We start from the raw sequence: 27,736 nt of genomic DNA on the forward strand, positions 1-27,736 counted from the left end.
CCTATGGTCCTGAAAATGCTGTAGTTCAATTGTGCAGGCGAGTAAGGTAAATAGAAGGATGGTTCTTCATGCTAATCCACTGAGGCAATGAATCATCAGGTTGTATGGCAGCATCTCTTTATTCATAAAGAAATAGGTTAAGCCTTGATGTTTAAATCACAAGCCCGTGTGTAAATCCCGGAATCCTTTCATGCTTGTTAGGACAAAAGAGTCTTCTTGTGGGGGGGGAAAGGCGTCTTTAAGATGATGTGGCAGCTATGTTTGCATCAATGGAAGGTGCATAGGTGCAAAGAAAAGGTGCATGTGAAGATGAAGCTGGAGTAGGAATAAAGGCAACCCCCCCCTGCTCAGCCCCCTTTTTGGGTACATTGAATCCTGAGAGACGTGTGAGGAGTCTTAGGAAGTAATGATTTATAACCTGGAGTTTGTGGCGCAGGAACGGTCGATCAATATCCTTCCCATGTTGTTTAGATCTTGCGAGGACCGGCTTGTCGACGACACCAGGAGATGAAGGAAAAGGAAAGAGTGGATCCTCAAAACGTAACAAGTGGCACTTAGTGGGAAATAATTCATCTTTTTTTGCCAGTGTACAACTTTGCGAAGCAGGGGTGGCCACACCTTTTCTGCAGGCCAGCTACTTTCCAATGTACCAAGTGGAGGGGATCATTCATATTTATCATTTATATTGATTTATTTATAAAAGAGTTGAAGGTGTTTAATGATAATACAAGCATGTTTCTTTCATGGAGACAAGAATATAAGTTGGTATGATTGTGATGACTTGCATTAATTGGAATCAGACAGTAGTGATGATAATCTCCACATTTTCAAATCTTTTCTGTCTAATAGTGTTTTTATTGTGAAGACAGGAACTGTGCAGTCGGTCTTTAGAGTTTTGCAAGAGTCTGTTGAAATAAAAAGTGTTTCTCGCCTTCCTGTCGGTCGCTTTTTCTTAATAGAACTCCGGCTTATTAGTGATTCCCAGAGCCAAAAAAAAGACTGCGGGCTATAGAGCGTTTTCTATTGAGGCTCCAGTACTCTGGAATGCCCTCCCGGTAACAGTTAGAGATGCTACCTCAGTAGAAGCATTTAAGTCCCATCTTAAAACTCATTTGTATACTCTAGCCTTTAAATAGACCAGTTGATCTGCCGTTTCTTTTCTTCTCTCCTCTGCTCCCCTCTCCCTTGGGAGGGGGAGTTGCACAGGTCCGGTGGCCATGGATGAAGTGCTGGCTGTCCAGAATCGGGACCCCGGGTGGACCACTAGCCTGTGCATCGGTTGGGGACATATCTGCGCTGCTGACCCGTCTCCGCTCGGGACGGTTTCCTGCTGGCCCCACTATGGACTGGACTCTCGCTGATGTGTTGGATCCACTGTGGACTGGACTTTCACAATATTATGTCAGACCCACTCGACATCCATTGCTTTCGGTCTCCCCTAGAGGGGGGGGGGGGGGGGGGGTTACCCACATATGCGGTCCTCTCCAAGGTTTCTCATAGTCATTCACATTGATGTCCCACTGGGGTGAGTTTTTCCTTGCCCGTATGTGGGCTCTGTACCGAGGATGTCGTTGTGGCTTGTGCAGCCCTTTGAGACACTTGTGATTTAGGGCTATATAAATAAACATTGATTGATTGATTGATTGAATAATGATTTGGCAGCAGCCAGCGTCATCTCACAATTCATTGATTGATTGAAACTTGTATTAGTAGATTGCACAGTACAGTACATATTCCGTACAATTGACCACTAAATGGTAACACCCCAATAAGTTTTTCAACCTGTTTAAGTCGGAGTCCACTTAAATTGATTCATGATACGAATATATACTATCATCATAATACTGTCATCACACAAGTTAATCATCAGAGTATATACATTTAATTATTTACATTATTTACAAACCGGGGGGTGGGATGAGGAGGGTTTGGTTGATATCAGCACTTCAGTCATCAACAATTGCATCATCAGAGAAATGGACATTGAAACAGTGTAGGTGTGACTTGGTAGGATATGTACAGCGAGCAGTGAACATAGTGAGTTCAGGAAGCATAAGAACGAGTATATACATTTGATTATTTACATTTGGTTATTTACAATCCGGGGAGGTGGGATGTGGAGGGGGGAGGGTGTTAGTCAAGTGTTGAAGTTGCCTGGAGGTGTTGTTTTAGTGCGGTTTTGAAGGAGGATAGAGATGCCCTTTCTTTTACACCTGTTTAGACCCTCGGGTGTTGTCAATGTCAATCAAGTGACCAAAGTCACGTCTTGGTGAAGATTGATGATCGATGATTATTTTTAGGTCTATTTTTTTTGATGCTGAACAGTTTAAAGTTGGAACAGTTTGAATTGGGTGGAAAATGTGGAAATGGTGGAAGTTTAAAAAATGGCCAATTCATTTTGAATGGGGAAAATGTCCCCGGAAAACCTGGAATTCTGGAAAATCTGGGAATTTTTGGAATTTGTCAAGGAAAAGCCTGCAATTCCAGAATAAGCAGAACAGTTTGAAGTTGAAACGGTTTGAATCGGGTGGAAAATGTGGAAATGGTGGAAGTTTGAAAAATGGCCAATTCATTTTGAACGGGAAAAATGTCCCGGAAAACCTGGAATTTTGGGAAATCTGGTAATTTTTGGAATTAGTCAAGGGAAAGCCCGCGATTCCTGAATAAGCTGAACAGTTTGAAGTTGGAACGGTTTGAATCAGGTGAAAAATGTGGAAATGGTGGAAGTTTCAAAAATGGCCAATTCATTTTGAATGGGAAAAATGTCCCCGGAAAACCTGGAATTCTGGGAAATCTGGGAATTATTGGAATTTGTCAAGGTAAAGCCCAGGATTCTTGAATAATTTGAACAGTTTGAAGTTGAAACGGTTTGAATCGGGTGAAAAATGTGGAAATGGTGGAAGTTTGAAAAATGGCCAATTCATTTTGAATGGGAAAAATGTCCCGGAAAACCTGAAATTCTGGGAAAGCTGGTAATTTTTGGAATTAGTCTAGGGAAAACCCGCGATTCCCGAATAAGATGAACAGTTTGAAGTTGGAACGGTTTGAATCAGGTGAAAAATGTGGAAATGGTGGACGTTTGACAAATGGCCAATTCATTTTGAATGGGAAAAATGTCCCGGAAAACCTGAAATTCTGGGAAATCTGGTAATTTTTGGAATTAGTCAAGGGAAAATCCGCGATTCCCGGATAAGATGAACAGTTTGAAGTTGGAACGGTTTGAATCAGGTGAAAAATGTGGAAATGGTGGACGTTTGAAAAATGGCCAATTCATTTTGAATGGGAAAAATGTCCCGGAAAACCTGAAATTCTGGGAAATCTGGTAATTTTTGGAATTAGTCTAGGGAAAACCCGCGATTCCCGAATAAGATGAACAGCTTGAAGTTGGAACGGTTTGAATCAGGTGAAAAATGTGGAAGTTGTGGAACTTTGAAGAATGTCCCCTTGATTTCAATGGGAATTTCCCAAATATTTTCGGGAAAAGAATGATTTAAAAAAAAAAAAATGGTCAAAAACTTGGTCTGAATGAGTTGAAATGGTTGGTGTTGACATTTTTCAAATCGGTCAAGAAATATTGAAGTATTAACGTGTTGAATTGAAAAATGGTAATACGGAATTCCTGGAAAACTGGGCATTTTTCCAGCTCAAAAAAACTACTTTGTTTTTTGTCCTGATTAAGAGGAATGTTTTGACGGTGGAACGGTTGAAATGCGTTGAAAAATGCTGGAGGAGTAGTCGCCAGGAAAAAAGGGTGGTAATAGGGCTTTGGAAAATCAGGAATTCTAGAAAACCCTGGAATTTTTTTGAACTTGGAAAAAAGATAGTTTGAATTTCCGTGATGGTGGAATGTGTTGAAGGTGGAATGGTTTGAATCGGTTAAAAAATGTGGAAATGGTGGAAGTTTGAAAAATGGCCAATTAATTTTGAATGGGAAAAATGTCCCGGAAAACCTGAAATTCTGGGAAATCTGGTAATTTTTGGAATTAGTCTAGGGAAAACCCGCGATTCCCGAATAAGATGGACAGTTTCAAGTTGGAACAGTTTGAATCAGGTGAAAAATGTGGAAATGGTGGAAGTTTGAAAAATGGCCAATTCATTTTGAATGGGAAAAATGTCCCGGAAAACCTGAAATTCTGGGAAATCTGGTAATTTTTGGAATTAGTCAAGGGAAAACCCGCGATTCCCGAATAAGATGAACAGTTTGAAGTTGGAACGGTTTGAATCAGGTGAAAAATGTGGAAATGGTGGAAGTTTGAAAAATGGCCAATTCATTTTGAATGGGAAACATGTCCCCGGAAAACCTTGAATTCTGAGAAATCTGGGAATTTTTGGAATTAGTCAAGGGAAAACCCACAATTCCCGAATAAGCTGAACAGTTTGAAGTTGGAACGCATTGAATCGGGTGAAAAATGTGGAATGTAGAGCGCGCCAAAATCTGGAGAAGAAGAATAATAAACAGATGAATTTTGGTGTAGAAAACATGTGTGAAAGTTTTGGAGCATTCACACAATTAAGAAACAAAACAAAAAGAAAGACAAGTCGGATAAAAAGTGTGAGGAATGAATTGAGATAACGAAAGTGGAACAAATGCCGTGTACAGTGCAGTTCTGCCAGAGTCTTGGTAGAACCTTGGACAGGGAGAAGAGGCGGTCATACGCAGAGGTGGGTAGTAACGTGCTACATTTACTCCGTTACATCTACTTGAGTAACTTTTGGGATAAATTGTACTTCTAAGAGTAGTTTTAATGCAACATACTTTTACTTGAGTATATTTATAGAGAAGAAACACTACTTTTACTCCGCTCCATTTATCTACATTCAGCTCGCTACTGATTTTTATCCATCTGTTAATGCACACTTTGTTTGTTTTGGGTTTTTTCAGACAGACCTTCAAAGTAGGATCTATCACATGCCTACGTTTCACCAATCAAATACAGTCACTGGTGACGTTTAACTCCCTTTCACCAATCAAACAAAGCCAGGCGGTCACATGACCTGAAACTTTATGTTTCAGCGGCAAAACAACAACAAGCTTAAGCCTACATGAACTCAACGTCAAATTTGAGGAAGCACATGGCGGTAAGTAACGTTAGTAGATATTTTGGCTGTCACCGTAGGCTGATGTTAGCTTCCCTGCTATGAATCACTGTCAAATGTACATCGTGTGGGGACACACACACACACACACACACACACACACACACACACACACACACACACACACACACACACACACACACACACACACACACACACACACATGCATAGAAACACCAATCAGAAGTGCACAGTGTGTTCCCAGGTGCAGCCCACACCTATCAGTTTATGGTTTGCATAAAGGCTAACTTGTTATTTTCCTTCGTAAACTCTGCCTACTGAGCCTATGGTGCTGTTGTGGCTCAATTTGCCTTCATTTTTTTATGTTAATGTATTATTATTTAATATATATTATTGTTTTAGTTGCTTGAGAGATATTCCTGGCTCTGAATTTTCTCATTGCTATTTTTATGTTTTTGTGCGTTATTTGTTGCCGTCACCATTAAACGAACAGGTTACTCATCAGTTACTCAGTACTTGAGTAGTTTTTTCACAACATACTTTTTACTTTTACTCAAGTCAATATTTGGGTGACTACTCCTTACTTTTACTTGAGTGATACATCTCTAAAGTAACCGCACTCTTACTTGAGTACAATTTCTGGCTACTCTACCCACCTCTGGTCATACGTGGCGATGGCGGCGGAGTCTTCATAAGCAAGTAAACAGGCTTTATTGCGCTTTCCTGCGGCCGGGCGTGCAAGTCATTACGGCAGACGTGCAGCGTGTTTAGCCGCTGATGATCACAGCTGAGGCTCATCATGACTTATGGCAGATTTTTTTTTCCTGAGGAGAATGAGGAGAAAATTGGATAGAAGATGAAACCCATGACCAGTGGCTGGATACATGATGACAAGCTATACTCTGGTAAATGTCTATTAATGGCCTCCATTAGAAAGGCTGCGTGAAGATTAGGGGAAGACGCTGAATGTGGCAAAGTGGCCGCCTGTCAGATGAGAGCGTCTTGTGTTCCCGCTCGCAACATATCTCGCACAAAGAGAGCGTCTTGTGTTCCTACTCGTAACATATCTGGCACAAAGAGAGGGCAAATCACCGCCTTGATTAGAGGAAAGGAGAGCATGTCAAGGACTTCTCTTCATTAGCAGAAAAGGCTCTTCCCGGTGAATGAGGCGGCGTGAATGGGCGGCGAGCATTCACCCGCCATCCTATGCAAACAAGTTGTCCAAGTGGCACATTGTTTCAAAGGACCTGTGACACGCACAGAAACAAGTCTTGGACACCCGTGCTATGGTAGACTCTTTCAGTAAACGTTTAGCCGCCCCGGCTAATTAAGTGCTTTGAAAGAACACGCATCAAAAAGGGAAGGAGGTGGGATTTGGAGTCGCTCTGACCAACCCTCGGGTCCAGAGGTCAGCCGCTCTCCAAGACACAAGTTGCCCCCGAGATGCCCTGCCCCCCCCCCTGCACCCCCTGGACGCTAACCCCTAACCTCCACTGGAGGGAATCAAAGAACAGACGTGCCTTGCAATAACAGTCAAACTTTGGGCTTGGAGAAAGATGAGAAAATGGGGGTGAGTAATAAAGCTCTGATGTGTTCCATTTTGTTTGTATTTAGCAGGAAAAAATGAATGTAACAGAACGGGGGTGTCCAAACTTTTGGACTCGGGGGGGAGCCGTATTGGGCGGAAAAACTACACGGTTTAGCTCCAGCCTATCTCGCCGATTGTATTGTACCATATGTCCCGACAAGAAATCTGCGTTCAAAGAACTCCGGCTTATTAGTGATTCCCAGAGCCAAAAAAAAGTCTGCGGGCTATAGAGCGTTTCCTATTCGGGCTCCAGTACTCTGGAATGCCCTCCCGGTAACAGTTAGAGATGCTACCTCAGTAGAAGCATTTAAGTCCCATCTTAAAACTCATTTGTATAATCTAGCCTTTAAATAGACCTTTTTAGACCAGTTGATCTGCCGTTTCTTTTCTTCTCTCCTCCCCTGTCCCTTGCGAGGGGGAGTTGCATAGGTCCGGTGGCCATGGATGAAGTGCTGGCTGTCCAGAGCCGGGACCCCGGGTGGACCACTAGCCTGTGCATCGGTTGGGGACATCTCTGCGCTGCTGACCCGTCTCCGCTCGGGATGGTTTCCTGTTGGCCCCGCTGTGGACTGGACTCCCGCTGATGTGTTGGATCCACTGTGGACTGGACTTTCACAATGTTATGTCAGACCCACTCGACATCCGTTGCCTTCGGTCTCCCCTAGAGGGGGGGGGGGGGGTTACCCACATATGCGGTCCTCTCCAAGGTTTCTCATAGTCATTCACCGACGTCCCACTGGGGTGAGCTTTTCCTTGCCCGTATGTGGGCTCTGTACCGAGGATGTCGTTGTGGCTTGTACAGCCCTTTGAGACACTTGTGATTTAGGGCTATATAAATAAACATTGATTGATTGATTGATTGATTGATTGAAAACAATGGGGAATGGCCGAATGGTGACTGCACAAGTTTTGTAATCAATCAGAAATATCAAGCAGTTAACATGGATAAGTGTGGAGAGACTTTGACATTTTACCCATCAAGCATTGTAGAGGCTTTATATACCGTATTTTCCAGACCATAGGGCGCACCGGATTATAGGGCGCACTGCCAATGAGCGGGTCTAGTCAGGTCTACAAACCCCGTTTCCATATAAGTTGGGAAATTGTGTTGGATGTAAATATAAACGGAATACTGTCAGGGTTGCATTTGTCTTAGTTTCCTGTCAGTGCTTTTATTTTGTCTTCATTTCCTGATTGTCTCTCGGAGTGCTGTCCCCTCAGCTGTGGCTGATTGGCACCGGGCCACACCTGGTGCCAATCAACCAGCTGCTATTTATACCTGCCCTGCCCTCCCAGTCACTGCTGGATTATTGTCACTTCTACCTGTCACTATTTGTCGTTGTAGCTCTGTCTACTTTTGTCCACTCCGCTCAAGTCATAGTTCCTTCGTGTCACAGTAAGTGTTTTTGTTTCTTGCCGACAGTTAGCCTTTGTGCTATTTTAGTTCATAGCCAAGTTTGTTCTCCGCCTTGTGCGCGCCTTTTGTTTGTACACTTTTGTTTGTTTTTTGCTATAGTGTTTAATTAAATCATGTTTTCCTGTTCAATGCCTGCCATCATCTCTGCATCTTGGGGTTCGTCACCAACAAACTCTGACAAATACAATGATTTGCAAAACATTTTCAACCCATATTCAGTTGAATGCACTACAAAGACAAGACTGGACTCTCACTATTATGTTAGATCTACTATGGACTGGACTCTCACACTATTATGTTAGATCTACTATGGACTGGACTTTCACACGATTATGTTAGATCCACTATGGACTGGACTCTCACTATTATGTTAGATCCACTATGGACTGGACTCTCACACTATTTTGTTAGATCCACTATGGATTGGACTCTCACACTATTATGTTAGATCCACTATGGACTGGACTCTCACTATTATGTTAGATCTACTATGGACTGGCGGGTATCTCCCTTAGAGATAGGGTGAGAAGCTCTGTCATCCGGGAGGAGCTCAAATTAAAGCCGCTGCTCCTCCACATGGAGAGGAGCCAGATGAGGTGGATCGGGCATCTGGTCAGGATGCCACCAGAACGCCTCCCTAGGGAGGTGTTTGGGGCACGTTGGCCACGGGGAAGACCCAGAACACGTTGGGAAGACTATGTCTCCCGGCTGGCCTGGAAACGCCTCAGGATCCCCCGGGAGAAGCTGGACGATGTGGCTGGGGAGAGGGAAGTCTGGGCTTCCCTGCTTAGGCTGCTGCCCCCACGACACGACCTCGGATAAGGAAGATGGATGGATGGATGGATGGATGGGAGACAAACCCCCTGGAGATACACTAACAGTAATAATAATTATAATAATGAAATATTACTATGATTATTAGCATACACAATTATATATACAATCAGATAATATGTACTTTACACTATAAAGTAAAGTAAAACTTGACATATCTTATTAATCATATTTAAGTGAATAATGAAAGGGACAAGCGGTAGAAAATGTATGGATGGATGACAGGTTGTATGATTATTAAAACTCACATTCTGGCTACTTTGTATCATATTGGAGCAGGGGTCACCAACCTTTTTGAAACCAAGAGCTACTTCTTGGGTAGTGATTAATGCGAAAGGCTACCAGTTTGATACACACTTAAATAAATTGCCAGAAATAGCCAATTTGCTCAATTTACCTTAAACTCTATGTTATTATTAATAATTAATGATATTTACACTTAATTGAACGGTTTAAAAGAGGAGAAAAAACGAAAAAAATGACAATTAAATGTTGAAACATAGTTTATCTTCAATTTCGACTCTCTAAAATTCAAAATTCAAACGAAAAAAAGAAGAGAAAAACTAGCTAATTGGAATCTTTTTGAAAAAATTAAAAAAATAATTTATGGAACATCAATAGTAATTTTTCCTGATTAAGATTAATTTTAGAATTTTGATGACATGTTTTAAATAGGTTAAAATCCAATCTACACTTTGTTAGAATATATAACAAATTGGACCAAGCTATATTTCTAACAAAGACAAATCATTATTTCTTCTAGATTTTCCAGAACAACAATTTTAAAATAAATTCAAAATACTTTAAAATAAGATTTAAATTTGATTCTACAGATTTTCTAGATTTGCCAGAATAATTTTTTTGAATTTTAATCATAATAAGTTTGAAGAAATATTTCACAAATATTCTTCGTCGAAAAAACAGAAGCTAAAATGAAGAATTAAATTAAAATGTATTTATTATTCTTTACAATAATTTAAAAAAAAAAATACTTGAAGATTGATTTAAATTGTCAGGAAAGAAGAGGAAGGAAATTAAAAGGTAAATAGGTATATGTGTTTAAAAATCCTAAAATCATTTTTAAGGTTGAATTTTTTCTGTAAAATTGTCTTTCTGAAAGTTATAAGAAGCAAAGTAAAAAAATTAATGAATTTATCTAAACAAGTGAAGACCAAGTCTTTAAAATATTTTCTTGGCTTTTCAAATTCTATTTGAGTTTTGTCTCTCTTAGAATTAAAAATGTCGGGCAAAGCGAGACCAGCTTGCTAGTAAATAAATACAATTTAAAAAATAGAGGCAGCTCACTGGTAAGTGCTGCTATTTGAGCTATTTTTAGAACAGGCCAGCGGGCTACTCATCTGGTCCTTACGGGCGACCTGGTGCCCGCGGGCACCGCGTTGGTGACCCCTATATTAGAGTATATTATATATCCTAGATTAAAAATATTATTGAAACTAGGACATAAACATGGGCTTTCTGTTCATGACACCGGATACAATGACAGCATAAATGCAAGAAGGAACAATCGCATCATGTTATTCCCAACTTTTAAAAGTCAAAAATCTTATTAAAGTTTTTTTTACATATAAAAAAACATATACAAAACCCCTATTAAGGTTATCTGGTTTTGAAATGTGTGTTAAAAAAGCTATGATTAACCAAATTCAGTCAATGATTTGTTTTCAGTGCAATATAAATATTTATATTGACCAACCACACTTACGCAACAATGAAACTATCATTTAAGAAATATACAGTAGATAACTTTGTTTTAACTTTCATATCACTATTACATCTAAAATGTATTCAAATGTAAGGAAAACAGTGCAATATGATGGTCAATACTGGGTGAGAGAGAAAATCTTCAAAAAACTTTTATTTTAATTTTATTTTGAGTTTCAAATTCCTAGTATATAGTTATATTTTGATAAACAATCATAAATCAATCTTTCAGCACGTACACAATGTTGACATCTATAGTTATATTTTGATAAACAATCATAAATGAATATTTCAGCACGTACACAATGTTGACATCCATAGTTATATTTTGATAAACAATCATAAATCAATCTTTCAGCATGTACACAATGTTGACATCTGTAGTTATATTTTGATGAACAATCATAAATGAATCTTTCAGCACGTACACAATGTTGACATCTGTAGTTATATTTTGATAAACAATCATAAATTAATCTTTCAGCACATACACAATGTTGACATATATAGTTATATTTTGATAAACAATCATAAATGAATCTTTCAGCACGTACACAATGTTGACATCTGTAGTTATATTTTGATAAACAATCATAAATGAATCTTTCAGCACATACACAATGTTGACATCTATAGTTATATTTTGATAAACAATCATAAATTAATCTTTCAGCACGTACACAATGTTGACATCTATAGTTATATTTTGATAAACAATCATAAATGAATATTTCAGCACGTACACAATGTTGACATCTATAGTTATATTTTGATAAACAATCATAAGTGAATCTTACAGCACGTACACAATGTTGACATTAATAGTTATATTTTGATAAACAATCATAAATGTATCTTTCAGCACATACACAATGTTGACATCTATAGTTATATTTTGATAAACTATCATGAATCAATCTTTCAGCACATACACCATGTTGACATCTATAGTTATATTTTGATAAACAATCATAAATGAATCTTTCAGCACATACACAATGTTGACATCTATAGTTATATTTTGATAAACAATCATAAATGAATCTTTCAGCACATACACAATGTTGACATCTATAGTTATATTTTGATAAACAATCATACATTAATCTTTCAGCACATACACAATGTTGACATCTATAGTTATATTTTGATAAACAATCATAAATCAATCTTTCAGCACATACACAATGTTGACATCTATAGTTATATTTTGATAAACAATCATAAATGAATCTTTAAGCACATACACAATGTTGACATCTATAGTTATATTTTGATAAACAATCATACATGAATCTTTCAGCACGTACACAATGTTGACATCTATAGTTATATTTTGATAAACAATCATAAATGAATCTTTCAGCACGTACACAATGTTGACATCTATAGTTATATTTTGATAAACAATCATAAATGAATCTTTCAGCACATACACAATGTTGACATATATAGTTATATTTTGATAAACAATCATAAATGAGTCTTTCAGCACATACAGAATATTGACAATTATAGTTATATTTTGATTAACAATCATACATGAATCTTTCAGCACATACACAATGTTGACATCTATAGTTATATTTTGATAAACAATCATACATGAATCTTTCAGCACGTACACAATGTTGACATCTATAGTTATATTATGATAAACAATGATAAATGAATCTTTCAGCACATACACAATGTTGACATCTATAGTTATATTTTGATAATCATAAATCAATCTTTCAGCACGTACACAATGTTGACATCTATAGTTATATTTTGATAAACAATCATAAATGAATCTTTCAGCACGTACACAATGTTGACATCTATAGTTATATTTTGATAAACTATCATAAATCAATCTTTCAGCACATACACAATGTTGACATCTATAGTTATATTTTGATAAAAACACTATTTGTAAACGGCGCATGCAACATGGCAGTAGACCTGCAGTTAAATCATGAAATGCAACCTTACCCGAGCAAAAACTATACATATTTATCCGGGAGAGTCTTGATACCAATGTCCTTGACCCAGACACACACAAAGAAGTTGTAGACCTCCATGCTTTTCCAAGTTTTCATCTGTTTTGTCCTGTAGAATGATGTCTGGAGCACCATAGTTCGTATTTGTCACGGCGGGGTTTATGAAGCTTACTGCAAGGTTTGTTCTCCCGGGATGCAAACGGACTATCCCGGACAAGGCTTGCAGCTAGGAACATATTTAATAATCTTCACTCAAAAAGGTACAAAAACGGAAAACAAGACTGATCGCACATGGAGTTAAAGTAAATACTTAACATAGAACTATGGACATAGAGAACTTATAAAACTGTGGCATGAAAAAAACAGGACTTAACAAAACTTATAGGGACACGGCATGAAGCGAACAACTAGCATAAACTATGGCATAGCAAGAAAAAAACATGAAACCGTGGCATGAAACAACTAATGACGCCCGGCTGAACGTGGGAAGGTGACTAAATAGCTCTCTGATTAGTGGTTGACCGCAGCTGAGCGTGGGACCAATAACCAGGTGAAAATAATAAGTAGCTATGGCAACCAAACCAAACTCAGGTGTCAAACAGGAACTAAAAGAGTCCAAAACTAACAGAACACAACAAAAACATGAACCGGACCACGGATCATGCACTGCAAAAACTGAAATCTAGGTAAGATGAAATATCTCAAATAAGGGTGATATTTGCTTATTTTCTGTCTGATAAGATCATTCTTCTCACTAAGCAGAGTGTTTTACTTGTTTTAAGTGTTTTGGTCCTAAATGATCTCAGTAAGATATTACAGCTTGTTGCTGAGATTTGATGACCTATATTGAGTAAAACATGTTTGAAACTATTTTTGTCCAAATGTCCAAAACACACCCAGCAATGGTGCACAGGAATGCGGGGAAGAAGAGGGGAAAAGGCGGCCAAAATGGTCAAAAGTCCCAATTTTGTCCAAAATTCCTCCCCGGGTTCCAGTCCCACGAGTCCCGCCGCCGGCCGCACAAGTCCCGGGATGCAAGAAATGTCCAAAACGCACCCGAGCAAAGTCCCACGGGAAGTGGGAGAGAAAAGTGAGAAAAGTCGTCAAAAGTCCCCAAAAATGTTCAAAATACCTTACCCAGGTTCGAGTCCCACAAGTCCATAACACAACCAGCCAAGTCCCATGGGGAGGAGGGATAAAAGTTGGAAAAGCCGGCAAAAGTCCCAAAAATTTTCAAAATACCTACCCAGGTTCGAGTCTCACAAGTCCATAACACACCCAGCCAAGTCCCATGGGGAGGGGGGATAAAAGTTGGAAAAGCCGGCAAAAGTCCCAAAAATTTTCAAAATACCTACCCAGATTCAAGTCCCACATGGAGTGCCGAACCCGGGTGTGATTTTTGAACATTTTACCGACTTTTGTCACTTTTCTCCCAAGCCTTCCCGTATGACTTTGCTGAACGCGTTTTGGACAAATTAGGCATCCGGGCCGGCGGCGGGACTTGTGGGATTTTTCGTACTTTTGCCGACTTTTCCAAATTATACCCCCGTATGTATGTATGCATGTATATATATATATATATATATATATATATATATATATATATATATATATATATATATATATATATATATATATATATATATATATATATATATATATATATATATATACCGTATTTCCTCGAATAGCCGCAGGGGCGCTAATTAATTAAAAACCTCCTGTCACTCCGGCGTTTACCGGAAGCCGGCGGGATGACCGTGCATGCGGTAATTATTTTAAAACCTCTTCTCACTCCGGCGTTTACCAAAAGGAATCCGGTAAATTTAGGCGTGCGCTTTGAGTGTGATGTAAGCATACCATCATGAAAAGCACATTTAATAAAAAAAAAACGTTATTATGGTTTTACCTGTACTTATAAATGGAGTCCATTTGCAGCTCCTTCTGACCAAAAGCATCGATAACTTGTTTATAGAAGTCTTCCTTATTTTCTTTTTTCAGTTTTAAAAGTCTCTCTGTCTCGATGGAGATATTCCTTTAATTATTACCTCCTGCTTCGATTGAAAGTCCAGTTTAGAAAACTGTTTTATTTTAGATACCGGTATGAAATACTCCATGTTAAAAAAAAAAAAAATCTCTTGCTGCGTGTAGTCACTTCTTCTGCAGTACCGGAAGTCGCAAGAAGGATCACTAGCGCGGCAGCGCCCTCTACCACCAGGAGGCGGGAGTCATTTAATGACTTATACAGTATTTGACACACGCAGCTACGGTATATTAATAAAACATAGATGCTTACTGTTCTTTTTAAGCATACTGTACCGGTATTCAATAGCTTGGACCTTAAATCCCACTGAAAAGCTCTTTATCTTTTTTCCTTTGTGCGATTGCAAACTACTGAAAGCAGCTTCCTCCATTTTGAAAATGAGGACAGGTAAAGCGTCACTCGTGACGTAACGAATTTGACCCAACGGAAGTTCTAGCCATATGCTAAATATTTTGCGAAACGGGTTTGACCCTGCGAAAAATATAGACATGCGATAATAAAATTAATGTTTTGCGAAACAAATTTGATCCGGCGTTAATAATGAACCTCCAATAAGGCCAAGCATGCGTTAATTATTTTGAGAAACGAGTTTGACCCGGCAGTAATTCTAGACGTGCGAATACTATATTCCCTGCGCCAATTCAAGGAAATACAGTATATATATATATATATATATATATATACTGTATATTCCTCACGCACTAATTGACTGAAAGAGCACGCACTTGGCGCGACAATGTCATGTTGTCGATGGGAAAATGCATTTTTAGACAATACGATTTGCCTGAGCGTTGCCTTTTTGCCTTTCCATTAAGAACAACAACATATTCAGCAAAAAAAGGTCTCATATTTGTTTTTTCTACCAAGAAAAGTGCACTTGTTATCAGTGAGAAATTACTTATTTTAAGGTATTTTGGGGTTCATTGAGGTTAGATAATTGTACTTGTTTTGGAAAGTCTTGACAAGCCAAATGTTCTTGTTCTATTGGCAGATAATTTTGCTTAGTTCAAATAAAATACCCCTCATTTTTGTTTTTTTTTTTCTTGTTTTTGAACACTGACTTTTTGCAGTGTGACAATATGTGACCCGTGCTGGCAAAATGAGTCACAATGAGGACATTTTAAAAACTGAGTTATTGTTATTTACACACTCTCCATCTAAAGACCTTCAAAATGATATATGGTTTGTTGGAATCGGACAGAAAATGACCGAGTTACATCCGATTGAAGTCGACCAAGTTTGAGGGTCCGTTTTGAGAAAAAACAGCTTAAAGTTTACCGTTCCAGAATAAGAATGTTCCAAAACAAAACTCCATAGCAACCATACCTTAAAAGTCCTTGTAGCAACACCAAAATTGGTACAATTAAAGGCCTACTGAAATGAATTTTTTTTATTTAAACGGGGATAGCAGATCTATTCTATGTGTCATACTTGATCATTTCGCGATATTGCCATATTTTTGCTGAAAGGATTTAGTATAGAACAACGACGATAAAGATTGCAACTTTTGGTATCTGATAAAAAAAAGGCTTGCCCCTACCGGAAGTAGCGTGACGTAGTCAGTTGAACATATACGCAAAGTTCCCTATTGTTTACAATGATGGCCGCGTGAAGTGAGAGAGATTCGGACCGAGAAAGCGACAATTTCCCCATTAATTTGAGCGAGGATGAAAGATTTGTGGATGAGGAAAGTGCAATTGAAGGACTAGTGGGGAGTTGAAGCTATTCAGATAGGGAAGATGCTGTGAGAGTGACCTGATATTCATCTGGGAATGACTACAACAGTAAATAAACACAAGACATATATATACTCTATTAGCCACAACACAACCAGGCTTATATTTAATATGCCACAAATTAATCCTGCATAAAAACACCTGCGTGTTTGTTATGCTAGCTCCTAGCTCCTCTGCTAGCTCCTAGCTTCATAGAACACGCCAATACAATTCAAACACCTGATCAACACACACAATCACTCAGCCCAAAAGACCGTTCACCTAACCCAAGGTTCATAAAGCTTATATATTTTTAAAAAGTTACGTACATACGCAAAAAAAAGTTGCGCACATACGGTCAAGCGATCAAATGTTTAGAAGCCAAAGCTGCATACTCACAGTAGCACGTCTGCGTCTTTGTCATCCAAATCAAAGTAATCCTGGTAAGAGTCTGTGTTGTCCCAGTTCTCTACAGGCGTCTGTGTATCGAAGTCAAAAGTCCTCCTGGTTAGAGTCTCTGTTATCCGAGTTCTTCCATCTTGACTGCATCTTCCGGGAATGTAAACAAAGAAGCGCCGGCTGTGTACTGTTGTTGCTGACTACGTTCGAAAAATACGTCCATTTCGCACCGACAACTTTCTTCTTTGCTTGCTCAGCTTCCTTCTCCATAATGCAATGAACATGATTGCAACAGATTCACGAACACAGATGTCCAGAATACTGTGGAATTATGAAATGAAAACAGAGCTTTTTCGTATTGGCTTCAATGTGGAAGGCATACCCGTGTTCCCCGGTCTACGTCACGCGCATACGTCATCCTCAGAGGCGTTTCGAACCGGAAGTTTAGCGGCAAATTTAAAATGTCACTTTATAAGTTAACCCGGCCGTATTGGCATGTGTTATAATGTTAAGATTTCATCATTGATATATAAACTATCAGACTGCGTGGTCGGTAGTAGTGGCTTTCAGTAGGCCTTTAAAGTCAAATCCCATGTCTAAAGGAAAAATATATATTCGACTCTATTGAAAACGGTTATGTACAAAAATGTCAACACCGTTATGTCACAGTTTTTTTGTTCACTGGTCAGTTTGTCAGCTGGTCAGCTGTCCGTAATATTCCTGACCAGCAGCACTAAGAAGATACGCCGACTGCAGTGAATTTAGCGCACTTGCAACCGCCTGTGTACCCTCTCCACCTTCTAAATCCATTACGGAATGTAAAACAGTCTAACTTATCCACAAAAATAATAATTAAATGTTCGAAAATCACCTTAAAAAACTGGATTTTCTCAAGGAATTTTAACACAAGGAATTTTAACACAAAGGACTAATTTCTGAAGACATACCTCGTACAAAACCTTCAAATAAAGGTGATTTAAGATGTTTTCTTGCTATTTCGATGATTGGGATCGCTAGATTGTGGCTTTATGGACTCATTTTTGTGAAAATCTCAATTTCAACCAAGATACATTTTTTTCCACTTATTTGCCTGTAGCTCAAAATTAGCCTGTGCGCATTCCGACTCATTTTGCCAGCACGGGTCACATATGTCTGGGAACTCAGACAACAGAAAATTCTTGGGATCACTCGACAAATATTTTTTTAATAAAGAATAGGGATCAATTCCGTTGCTTAATTAGATTTTTTTGCAGGCATATATAAAATATATAAAGGAAGAAGTCACGTGTCGGACTCCAAGCAATAGAAAGAGATAGAAAGAGTAAATGAAACCAACTTTCTAGGTATCATGATTGATGATAAATTGAACTGGAAATCTCACGTAAAAAATATACAACATAAACTTGCAAGAAACACGTCAATAATGAATGAAGCAAAACATGTTCTAGACCAAAAATCCCTTCATATTCTCTACTGCTCACTAGTGTTACCATATCTGAGCTACTGTGTAGAAATATGGGGAAATAATTACAAAAGTACACTTCATTCATTAACGGTGTTACAAAAAAGATCAATTAGAATTATACATAATGTTGGATATAGAGAACATACAAACCCTTTATTTATTGAATCAAAAATACTGAAATTCCACGACATAGTAGCTAAAATTATGCACAAAGCAAACTACAACCTGCTACCCAAGAATATACAACAATTCTTCTCAAAAAAAGAGGAGAAATATAATCTTAGAGAAAAACGTAATTTAAAACATTTGTTTGCACGTACAACACTTAAGACCTTCAGTATATCAGTATGTGGAATTAAATGGTGGAATGGATTAAGCAAAGCAATCAAACAATGTACTAATATGATCCACTTCAAGAAACTCTTCAAACTTAAAGTGTTTACAAAGTACAAAGAAGAAGAACCATGACAAACATTCTCAATTTATTTCATCCATCCATTCATTCATTCTTAAAGTAATCTTACTTATCTCATCATATGAAATATGACTTACTTCCCCAATTATTATTATCGAATTCTTACTATTATTTATTTATTTATTTTTATTGTGATTACCTATGGAGTTTATTGTGAATAAATTGTGAACAGGAAGTGAACAAAACGCTTTGCAACTGTCATGTAAAAGAAAAGGGGTGGGATTAAATAAGCTCTGTTTCTTCCTACTCCTTTTTGAACACGTTGAAAAGAGAAACCGGAAATTGTGATGTATCATGTAGTATGCTTGCATGTTCGAAATAAACTCAAACTCAAACTCAAACTCAAATAGAGAAGGGCAAAATTGCCCCGTCTTTTTCGTGTTGATCGCTTGTGTTGCTAGGCAGAGTTCACACGGCTCAACCATAACCTCCCCAATTGCCCCGTCAAATGTACGGAGTGAAAATGTGCTGATTCGGCAGCAGAAAAGATGCACGTGAGGAGTGGCTGGAGACGTGACATACTAACTAGGTGCAAAGGACGCAGCTCCAGGAGAATGATGCCATTAGCAGGACTCTCCCCCCCCTACTCCTTTTTGAACATGTTGAAAAGAGAAACTGGAAATTGTGATGTATCATGTAGTATGCTTGCATGTTCGAAATAAACTTAAACTCAAACTGAAACTCAAATAGAGAAGGGCAAAATTGCCCCGTCTTTTTCGTGTTGATGTCTTGTGTTGCTAGGCAGAGTTCACACGGCTCAACCATAACCTCCCCAATTGCCCCGTCAAATGTACGGAGTGAAAATGTGCTGATTCGGCAGCAGAAAAGATGCCCGTGAGGAGTGGCTGGAGACGTGACATACTAACTAGGTGCAAAGGACGCAGCTCCAGGAGAATGATGCCATTAGCAGGACTCTTCCCCCCCTACTCCTTTTTGAACATGTTGAAAAGAGAAACTGGAAATTGTGATGTATCATGTAGTATGCTTGCATGTTCGAAATAAACTCGAACTCAAACTCAAACTCAAATAGAGAAGAGCAAAATTGCCCCGTCTTTTTCGTGTTGATGTCTTGTGTTGCTAGGCAGAGTTCACACGGCTCAACCATAACCTCCCCAATTGCCCCGTCAAATGTACGGAGTGAAAATGTGCTGATTCGGCAGCAGAAAAGATGCCCGTGAGGAGTGGCTGGAGACGTGACATACTAACTAGGTGCAAAGGACGCAGCTCCAGGAGAATGATGCCATTAGCAGGACTCTCCCCCCCTACTCCTTTTTGAACATGTTGAAAAGAGAAACTGGAAATTGTGATGTATCATGTAGTATGCTTGCATGTTCGAAATAAACTTAAACTCAAACTCAAACTCAAATAGAGAAGAGCAAAATTGCCCCGTCTTTTTCGTGTTGATGTCTTGTGTTGCTAGGCAGAGTTCACACGGCTCAACCATAACCTCCCCAATTGCCCCGTCAAATGTACTGAGTGAAAATGTGCTGATTCGGCAGCAGAAAAGATGCCCGTGAGGAGTGGCTGGAGACGTGACATACTAACTAGGTGCAAAGGACGCAGCTCCAGGAGAATGATGCCATTAGCAGGACTCTCCCCCCCCCTACTCCTTTTTGAACATGTTGAAAAGAGAAACTGGAAATTGTGATGTATCATGTAGTATGCTTGCATGTTCGAAATAAACTCAAACTCAAACTCAAACTCAAATAGAGAAGGGCAAAATTGCCCCGTCTTTTTCGTGTTGATGTCTTGTGTTGCTAGGCAGAGTTCACACGGCTCAACCATAACCTCCCCAATTGCCCCGTCAAATGTACGGAGTGAAAATGTGCTGATTCGGCAGCAGAAAAGATGCCCGTGAGGAGTGGCTGGAGACGTGACATACTAACTAGGTGCAAAGGACGCAGCTCCAGGAGAATGATGCCATTAGCAGGACCCCCCCGTAATGGCCCATAATCAAGTGGCTGGTGGCTCCATCATCCCTGGCCGGGGCCAGCCTGTTCACAATCTGTCTAATGACAGAGCGGGAGCTGCCGAGCGCACCAGTGCTTCCCAATAAGCCACAAAGAGAGATCACACACTCCATTGTGGATGGGCGCAGCAGCTTAACACTCATCAGGCCCAATAAACCTGTCTCTGGTCTGGGGGCGACACACCCCTCGTCGTCAGCCAGCCAAAGAACGCCCCCCCCAAGCCTAACTCTCATTATGACATCATCAGGCCTGAACACTGCTGTTTATATTTACTCTTCAAGGCCGGACGGCCGGCTCGGCCGCGGCCTAATGCGCGTCTACGTGTCCGCCTGTTTACTCGCCCGCCCTTTTGCCTCCGTTTGAAAAAAAACGAGGCTGCTCATTCTTGGCCCCCTGCGCCGCCTTCCGGGAGCTTCTGCCAAACGTATGCAAATGAAGCGGTCCACAATGGCGCCCACAGCTGCACGCAGGCGGCCAAAGACAAGAGGACAAGGCGGCCGCCCCTTTCATCCCTAACCCCTGATCCCCTCTCGGTGACACGTCATGTTCGCCCCCAAACGCGGGACCTCGCCTAAGAACCATGTCGCCCCCCCCCCTCCCGCCCTCCCTCCACACACTCCTCCCTCTCCATCCCGAAAAACCCACACTCCCCCAAACATGATCTTTTGGTTGTCGGGAGCGTTCAACATCACGGTACCTTTGATTGCTCTTGAACCTTTGTCAAGAGCAAGTAAAGTACACAACTTGTGCCTTTTTTCTCTCCCATTTTATTCTGTAGGTTTAAATTATCGTGCCGGGAGCAAGAGGGGGTAACCCCCCCCCTCCCAAAAAAAAAAAAGAGTGGGGGTAAAGAACCTGATTGCTTTAATCTCAGCGCTCGCACCCCTTTTCATGGAGCTCTTTGGCCGTGTGATTCAGACCCAGGCCCCAGTGTTCTGCGCCCCGCCATTGTTCTCACATGAAAATCAATTCCCTTGAAGACCCTCCTTAATCCGGTTCTTGGCGTCAACAATGGCCACTTGTGCGCGGCACTGATAGACTAAGAGCCGGGATGATGCGGCTGTCTGCTCTGATTCCAGCCTATTCAGGTAATGGCGGCCCGCGTCACTTTGTAGTGCCAAGTGCGGGACTCGACAGGAAGACGTTTGCGATCATAATTTCCTGCCGAGCGGAGGAGGGCCCCCGCCGCACACCCGCAGGACTTTTAATTAGGACGGACAACCACAGAGATTAGAGATCGGCTTGTGACAATGGAGTGTCCCTTTGAACGGGCCACTGCCGCCGAGCCCATATGGAGAGCCCGGTGCCACGATCACGCTAATCACCGCCGCCTTCACGCACCGCAGACTTCTTACTGAACAGCGTCGTGCATAATACTCTTTGGAGCCCGTACAGGTAGGCTACTGTACTTACCTGGGAAACTTACTGTAAACTCACACAGGAAAATCGTTGTATACCACTTGTTCCAGAGTTTGCTAAAAACTTTCCAAATTGTAAATATTCAGCAATGCAAAAAATGACCTTATGTTCCAGACTATAGAGAAAATTAAGGCTGCAGCTAACGATTATTTTTCTATCGATTAATCTATAGATTATTTTTTTCGATTAATCGGTTAATCTATAGATTATTTTTTTCGATTCATCTATAGATTATTTTTCCTTTTACCGATTTTTTTTGTATTTAAAACGAAGATGAAAAAAATAAATGTAGGCCTGTTTTTTTCAAAAGGCATGGCTTTTATTTACAAAAAAAAGAAGTATGGCCACTCAGTCAACATTGACAACAACATGACAAAATATTCTGTAACAATGTAAACATTTAAAACTTTTAACATTTAACAAAATTAAAAGTAGCTTATTTTGCTTCTTAATGTGCAAATATAAAAGTCAACATCCAGTGCAAATCTTAATATTCTACAATAGTATAAGCATTTCAAAAGTAAAAGTATTGCTTATTTTGCTTTAAAATGTGCAAAAATAAAGATAAACATCCAATACAAAAAAGTGCAAAACGAAATATTCTGTAACAACAGTGTAAACATTTCAACAAAAGTGAAAGTATTGCTTATTTGCTAAAATGTGCAAAAATAAAGATAAACATCTAATACAAAAAAGTGCCAATCTAAATATTCTGGAGCACTGTAAACATTAGTGAAGTGAAGTGAATTATATTTACATAGCGCTTTTCTCTAGTGACTCAAAGCGCTTTACATAGTGAAACCCAATATCTAAGTTACATTTAAACCAGAGTGGGTGGCACTGGGAGCAGGTGGGTAAAGTGTCTTGCCCAAGGACACAACAGCAGTGACTAGGATGGCGGAAGCGGGGATCGAACCTGCAACCCTCAAGTTGCTGGCACGGCCACTCTACCAACCGAGCTATACTGCCCATTAAGTATTGCTTTTAAAATGTGCAAAATAAACATCCAGTCCAACACAGTACACAATAACCATTCCAGTGAGTGACTAACAGTTGTAATGAAGAAAGGTTAGCATGTCTACATGCTCTGCTTCTTTTCTTGTTTACAATTTTCCCAGCAGCTGAAAATAGGCGCTGACTACATGCACTCTGAATACGCACTGCTGATTGGCTGATAACGCTTTGTATAACGCTTTGTGTGTACCAATCAGATGGTTGTGTGGGTGGGACAATGCTGCGTGCTGAGGCAGCCGCAGAAGGAGCGAAGCAGCTTGTTAACACTTTAGCAGCTAAAGTTAGCTTTAGCTTAGAAACTCGTTCGGTACACCCCCGTACCGAACCGAAAGCCCTGTACCGAAACGGTTCAATACAAAACACGTACCGTTACACCCCTAGCAGATACAAATGACACATTCATGTTTTTGTGTAATGATGACAACGTATGCTCGCGCGGACGATTGACTAGTTGATGGTTTTCTTTTCAAATGTTCGTTCATAGCCGTTGTGCTGCTATGATAGGCCATTCCCGCTCGACACAGTGTGCATACAACAACATTATTAGGCCGTGTATTGAAATACTCCCACACTTTTGATCACTTTTGGCGTGATTTTTTCCCCCTCGCTCGCACAGTCTGCTTTGCGCTGCGCCATGACGGTAGTGTGACGTAAATATGCGACGCGTCGACGCACAAAAACGGCGTCGACGTATTTACGTAACCGATGACGTCGACTACGTCGACGCGTCGTTTCAGCCTTAGAGAAAATATATGTTTCTGTATATAAGCCGCACCTGTCTATAAGTGGCAGATATTTACATTGTGAAATGAGTTCTTTAACACAGAAAACAATTGTAAATGTTTATTTACATACCGTATTTTTCGGACTATAAGTGGCAGTTTTTTTCATAGTTTGGCCGGGGGTGCGACTTATACTCAGGAGTGACTTATGTGTGAAATGATTAACACATTAGCGTAAAATATCAAATAATATTATTGAATATTATTCACGTAAGAGACTAGGGGCGGTACTTATCAAGCTTCTTAGAGTGCCATTTTACACTTAAGTCCTGAGAATTTGCGAAATGTATTCCTACTCTCAAACTTAAGAATAAAAGCTTTTTATCAACGTTCTTACGTCTAAGAATCACTCCTACTCTCCACGATATTTAAGAGACCTTCAGAGGTGTCTTAAGTGGTTAGGAGTTGCCAGCAGGGGATGGCACTGAGGCGAGAGAGACGTGCGCGAACGTTCAGGGAACGGAACAATGTTTTTTTTTTTTTTATGACAAGCAGCTGATCAAACGGTATCGTTTAGACAGAGCGCATATTATTTTTGTCACAGATTTAATACTTTTCGATTCCTTGTTGATTTCTGCATGTGTCTGCAGTGGGCTAGTATACATAGAGCCACCCACACCAGTTTCAAATTAGTTGCCTAATTAATGAATTGGAAAGAAAATGTTATGACAGTAGCGTATGTGTGTGGCCGTGAGGTGAGTGACGTCAGTGAGTGTGTGGGCGATAGAAGAGAGGGAGCGGTAGCGTGAGTGCCGGCGGGGACTAGTTTGTTTTGTATTATTTTGTAGTTTATTGTCAAAATATACACTCCCATTGTCCACTTAAATATTTCCAAGATATTTCTTTATTCTTAGACAACGGATTCCCTTCCGTGATTGGTCATTTCTATGGACACAGAAATGACGTCACCTAAAATTGCGTTTACGGCACATAGTAATGTCGTAATTCAGCTCTGAGTGTGACACTTAAGATTCAGTCCTACACTTCGCTGAAAGTGTGAGTAAGACGCTTGATAACTAACTTTTAAGTGCAGCTTTCAGCGAATAATTTATTTACTCTTAAGTCAACTCTTAGCAGACTTCTTAGGAGTAATTCTAAGAAGCTTGATAAGTACGGCCCCTGACGTATAAGATTTCAAGGGATTTAGCGATTAGGAGTGACAGATTGTTTGGTAAACGTATAGCATGTTCTTTATGTTATAGTTATTTGAATGACTCTTACCATAATATGTTACGTTAACATACCAGGCACGTTCTCAGTTGGTTATTTATGCCTCATATAACGTACACTTATTCAGCCTGTTGTTCACTATTCTTTAGACATTTTAAATTGCCTTTCAAATGTCTATTCTTGGTGTTGGCTTTTATCAAATACATTTCCCCCAAAAATGCGACTTATAATCCAGTGCGATTTATGTGTTTTTTTCCTTCTTTTTTATGCATTTTCGGCCGGTGCGACTTATACTCCGGTGCCACTTTTACTCCGAAAAATACGGTATTCAGCAATGCAAAAAATTACCTTATTTTCCAGACTATAGAGAAAATATAAGTTTCTGTATATAAGCCGCACATGTCTATAAGTCGCAGATATTTACATTGTGAAATTAGTTATTTTACACAGAAAACAATTGTGAATGCTTATTTACATGATAATAATAATAATAATAATAATATATTGTATTTGTAAAAAGCACTTTACGTTGAGTAAACAACCTCAAAGTGCTACAGTGTATAAAAAAAATAAAATAAAAAAAAATAAAAAGATAATGAAAAATAAATAAAAATAAAAACTAGAACAGCCAAATAGCTAAAACTAGTATGTATACATCTAAAAAAAAAAGGCCTTTTTAAAAAGAAGGGTTTTTAAGCCTTTTTTAAAAGCATCCACAGTCTGTGGTGCCCTCAGGTGGTCAGGGAGAGCGTTACCTGAATTGTTTCCAAATGGTGTCTGTAACACGGCAGTAAAACTGCGGATCAAAACAAAAAAAAAGTCATGGACCCACTAGCTGCGTAAGCTAGCTCTCCAATAAGCTAAACAGACTCAATGACTCCACGGTGATGTTTTGGTGAATTGATCAAACTGAAACAATACCAAAAGAAAATCCATTTTAAGGTAATAATACTAACACAGACACTCGTAAACATGTTCGCATATTACCTAATGCTAACTAAGCTTCTTTAAACTACAGTATCACGTGCAAATATGCATGAAAACACTTCTACAGACATCACACATGAAGTATGAATTGTTTTAGTTGTATTGTAACACTCACAAACGTTCCTTGGATTGATGAGTGAGGAATATTTTCCAACAGAAACGCCATCTTTCCACTGAGAATAACCAGCTGTCAACACTAAATTAGCAGTTACATTAAAGATAATGACGCCATATATTACCACACACGCGTCAACCTGCCTGTGTAACTCGCACCGCAGACGTCTTACTGAACAGCGTCATGCATAATACTCACAAAACAAGTTGGACCACGTAGGCTACTGTACTTACCTGGGAAACTTACTGTAAACTTGGACAAGAGCATCATTTTTCTGCCGCTTGTTCCAGAGCTTGTTAAAAACTTTCCAAATTGTAGCTATTCAGCAAATGCAGCCAAAGTACCTTCTTTTCCAGACTATAGAACACACCGGGATATAAGCCGCACCCACTAAAATTTAGAAGAAAAAATATATATTTATGTTGTGAAATGAGTTATTTACACGGGAAAAAAATGTAAATGTTTATGTTTAACAAGGCAGTAAAACTGCTGATCAAACAAAACAGAAGTCATCGTCATGGACCCACTAGCTGCGTAAGCTAGCTGTCCAATAAGCTAAACAGACTCAATGACTCCACTGTGATGTTTTGGTGAACGGCTCAAACTGAAACAATACAAAAAGAAAATGCCATTTTGAGGTAATAATACTAACACACACACTTGTAAACGTGTTAGCATATTAGCCAATGCTAACTAAGCTTCATTACATTACAGTAGCGTCACAAGCTTTTAAGGACAGGGGGGGCTTAGCCCCCAGGAGATGCACAGGATGCGAGCGAACGTTACGCACAAGCACAAAACTTTACAAACGGCTAACAAAGACTTAGAAATTATTCATTGTTATGATTTTTTTTTTTTTTAAATGCACGGGACGAAATGAAATGCTCCCCGGGACGATGGCTTTTAACCATTTTTTTTCTTTTTCTTTTTATGTATTTATTAATTTTACATTTTATATTAAATGTCTTGGTTTTTCCTCCCTCTGAAAATCCTATGAAATGTTTAACAAGCCATCCTATAATAATACAACAGCTATTAATGTAACAATACAATAAAACAAATATATTTAATGATGTTTTTTTCATTATTTTAACAATAGGCTAATGTATATTATTTTATATAGATTCTACAAGAAACACAAAACTTAAAAACTAAATTATTTACAATTGCACACACAAGGTTTCGTGCAGCTTCACTCGTTGTAAAGGAAGATAATGTGCTTCGTACACCTGCAGGACCGCAAGCAAGGTCGCAGAGAAAATGCGGACTGGAATTTGAGTGATGTGGGCATTTTCTACATGAACAAGTGGAATGAATTGGATACCGATGCACTAAAGGGGATCTCTACCTTACGCTACGAAGTGAGGGGAAACTGAGTGAATAATGACAGGTTATATGATTATTTATTTAAACTCATATTCGGGCCACTTTATAATGAATATGTCGGCATGTATTTGTAAAAAAAAATATATATATATATATATATATATATATATATATATATATATATATATATATATATATATATATATATATATATATATATATATATATATATATATATATATATAAACACC

Source organism: Entelurus aequoreus, linkage group LG04 (genome assembly GCF_033978785.1).
Source record: "Entelurus aequoreus isolate RoL-2023_Sb linkage group LG04, RoL_Eaeq_v1.1, whole genome shotgun sequence".
In the NCBI taxonomy this organism is placed as follows: domain Eukaryota; kingdom Metazoa; phylum Chordata; class Actinopteri; order Syngnathiformes; family Syngnathidae; genus Entelurus; species Entelurus aequoreus.